The sequence below is a fragment of the Microtus ochrogaster genome, chromosome 18 (assembly GCF_000317375.1).
Source record: "Microtus ochrogaster isolate Prairie Vole_2 chromosome 18, MicOch1.0, whole genome shotgun sequence".
NCBI lineage: Eukaryota > Metazoa > Chordata > Mammalia > Rodentia > Cricetidae > Microtus > Microtus ochrogaster.
Window position 1 is genome coordinate 60,648,296 of NC_022020.1, and position 3,897 is coordinate 60,652,192.

The 3,897-nt window shown below is 44.5% G+C and overlaps 1 pseudogene; it reads right to left on the bottom strand.

Moving 5' to 3' along the window:
* Window positions 1-208: 208 nt before the first annotated feature.
* On the bottom strand, window positions 209-1,131 carry LOC113457083 (annotated as a pseudogene).
* Window positions 1,132-3,897: the final 2,766 nt, after the last annotated feature.

Sequence of the window (3,897 nt, forward strand, 5' to 3'; positions counted from 1 at the left end):
CTTAAAGATCTCAACTTGACCACATATGAAATAATTTAAAAACCCGTAAAGGTGTGTTGCAAAAGGCAAGCAAAAACCAAAACAAATACAAACATATACAAACAAACAAAAATATGTTTGCCATTACCAAGAAGAGACATCTTTAGGTAAAAATAATATAAACCCATGCCGCATAGATAATGCGGGTAATTGGTTCTATTGTATCTGGTCAACAGGCAAAAAGCAAGCACTTAAGGTGTTCCGCTCCAATCTTTGTTGATGTTGCTGGAAAGCCATATTCATTTCTTTGTGTAGGATGACCAAACTTTATGATGATAGAGACGGTAAATGGGCATTCCTCAGCCCCGGCCAGGTCAGCCTTTAGAATCGACTAATTCTCAGCTGGTGGATCAACTGCTTTTGTCTCTTTGCTATTATGTGGTTCAGGGTATTCTGGGCATCGGTGATTGAAGTTGCAGCGACTGTGGGTCTCATCTCCTTGATTTCCCTTCTCCCCTTCATTGCTGTCCTCTCTAGGTCATTTTTGGGAAGGAGGGACCCAGCAGAAGTCATGGTCTGTAATCCTGGTACATACTCTGTGTCACAGGTCTACCTGCCTCTCCTGCACCCCGGTTGTCAGCACCCTCCATCACTTCTTCCACAGGAGGGGTGCAGTACTGTGGTTGATGCCCACAGGGTCTCAGCATTTCAGGAATGAACCTTAGCCTGAAGTAGGGCTAGTAGGGCAGCCATGTTGGCCCTGGCCTTGGGAGCATGCTCTGATTCCTTGTTCTTTTCCTCACTCTCACTATCCTGGTTGTTTTGCTGTTAATTGCATGGAGGACCCCCCAAGGAGGCAGATCGCACCTATACCTATCATGGTTATGGTTTGTTGCCTATTTACTGCCTTGAGCTGGAACTCCACCACACCCTTTTCTCCTTCAACAATGTCAACCCCCACTGTCTCTCCAACCCCCATACTATGAAGGTACTTCCTGGGGTGTTCTTTAAAGTGGTCTGGTGTACAAATACGTCTTCCTTGGTGAACTTCCTGTTGATGAAACCATATCTGCTCCTTCTTTGAACAATTTTACAATTCCCCAAACCCTCCTTGCAAGTGATCCTCTTGTCTGGGCAGGAGGGTGCCGACATGAGGCCACCCAGTCACACTTGCCACCACTGCCTGTCTGGTGGTTCTCAGCCTCAAGGTTCATGGTTGTGGCAGTGGCTGGGATGGGGAGTGAGATGCTGGTACTCTTCCCCAGGTGTGATGGCGAGTCAGCCTCCCGGACAGAGGGGCCCTCTTTACCCCTGCTGCAGTTATGGTACGTGGCTGCTCTGCCTATCAGCATCATTAAGTTTTGGACATGGGAGGAGACTTAGAGAATAAGGAGAAGGGTTCTATCTTGCCTGAATCTGTGCTATGTTACAAATTTCCTAAAATTCTGTACCAGGAGTTTATCTCCTATTTCTTTGTCTTTGTGCAGGCACATTGACACTCCTCTTTGCAGGAATCCAAGGAAGTGTGGAATCTTATGTGTACAGGTGTTTATGGGGAGAACAGGTAACTTACAGGCTTCTAGTAAAATCATCTGAGCTGCAAGTATAATGCCTAGCACAAAACCAGCAGTCAGTTCCAGGCACCGGCTATCATTTCTCTTGCCCAATCGCTTAGTCATCACTTTCTGCAGAGGTGCAATATTTCTTTTGCTTTAATATACAGTTAATCTCCAATGCATCCTTTTAGTGCCACTAGCAATGAGTCGAAATTAAGATGTGTGTTCCGGACAAAAGGCAGCTCCCTCCTGCTGTGGAATAATTGTTTTGTACACTGTAAGTATGTATTACTCTCATTGGTTAATAAAAGGCTGACTGGCTCGTGGCTAGGTGGGGTTATGGGGGCAGAGAGAATGCTGGGAAGAATAAGGGTGGAGTCTCAAGAGTCTCCAAGAGACACAGAGGAAGCAGGAGACCAACATGCTGTACTGAGATAGAGCATAGATAGAATACGGGTTCATTTAAGATGTAAAAGTTAGTTAGTACTAGTCTATCAGCCACAAATTTGTAATTAATAATAAGTCTCTGTGGTTATTTGGGGAGCTTGCTGGCAGGACAGAACTGACTGGCGTTCCTGCCAAAAAACTCTGCCTACAAATGATGCCTCACCTACAAATGGCATCTCACATTGGACTCCAGATGATGTGATTACTTCTACCATTCATTAAGTCATAAAACACACTGTGATCATTCTCTTCTATCCTTCCTGGCCATGCCTACTCTTCTCTGGGGCCTCTCTTTCTTGGGTTCACCTGGGAACTCTATGATCCATTTCAACTAGCTGAATGTGGACCCAGACTCTCAAAGCAACACCTGACTCCACAGAACGTTAGACCACGATAAAGACAAAATTCCTGCCACACTTCCTTTTTCCTGTCACTCATACATCTCCACTTTGGTCAAATGACCTCATTCAAGCCTTTGGCCTTGTCCTAGCCCCTGTTTGACTCTCTGAAGGCAGTAGATGAGTTTCTTGTTACAACCATGTTCCCAGTCAAAAGTCTGTATTGTGGTATTCAATTTGATATGTCAACTTGGGTGAGCCACAGTGGCCAGAAATGTATCATACATTCTGGATGTTTCTGTGAGGTATGTTCACATGAGATTGACATGTAAAATGGTTGACTTGAGAGCACTTGACTTTTTCATAAAGTCAACGAGTCTTATCCAATTAGTTTCAAAGATCTGAATGGAAGACGGCCCTGGTAAGCAGGAATCTGCTAGCAGATCCAGTCTCTAGACAGAGTCTGCAGCTCTTCTGCACATCTCCAGGCTGCAGAGTGTATTTGCAAACATTGCCAATCCGTGAGTCAGTTCTTAAAATAACACTCAAAATAAATAACTCCCCCATCTTTGCTCTTCCTCTCCCTCACTCCCTTTTTTTCCCCTCTAGAACCCTTCATGGCATCTATAAGGGATTGCCTCTAGAAACCCTCGGGAATCCAAATCTACAGTTGTTCACGTTCCTTAAGCACAAAGGCATAATATTTGCCCATAACCAATGCATGCCTTCTTGTATGCTTTTAATCTTTCCAGTCTCTTCTCTCAATGCCCTACAAAGCCTAATGAAATGTCAAGCAAGGCAGTGGTGATAGCTGCTATACTATACTTTGGGGGATTGATGACAAGAAAAATTGCTAAATGTTCAGTAAAGATTTGTGTTTGTACGTATGTGGATGTGTGTATGCTAGTACATACGGGAGTTCAGGTGCCTACAAAGGTCAGAGGTTAAGATGAGTGTCTTCCACATCATTCTCAACCATACCTTTTAAAATATAGTATTTTATAAATTCTTTGAGAATTTCATATACGCATAAAATATGTTTTGATCATATTTATGCCCCATTCCTCCCCTAACCAGGCCTGGAGAGATGGCTCAGTGGTTAGGAGCACTGCCTGCTCTTCCAAAGGTCCTGAGTTCAATTCCCAGCAACCACATGGTGGCTCACAGCTATCTGTAACGAGATCTGGTTCCCTCTTGAGGAACAGACCTGATCAGTCTTCCTCATCAACTTACACCACAAAACCCAACATGGACAAGTTCAACAGAACCTCCATATACAGGCTGCCCATGCGTGCTTCAGCATTGCCAGGGCATAAATTTCAATTTTCAAATTTCCTCTTCTAACTTCCCCCCTATCTGTCCTCCATTTCCTTACCCCTCTTTACTTCATGCTCTCCTTTTGTTTCAGCCCACGGAAGAGTTCAGTTTGTGCTGCTCATATACGCATGGGTGAGGGGACATTCACTGGAGCTGGGTCAACCTACTAGGGGCTATAACCTTAAAGAAACTGACCCCGTCTCTCCCACCAGAAACTGTCAACTGTCAATAGCTCCTCGACTATAGGCGAAGGTTCATGA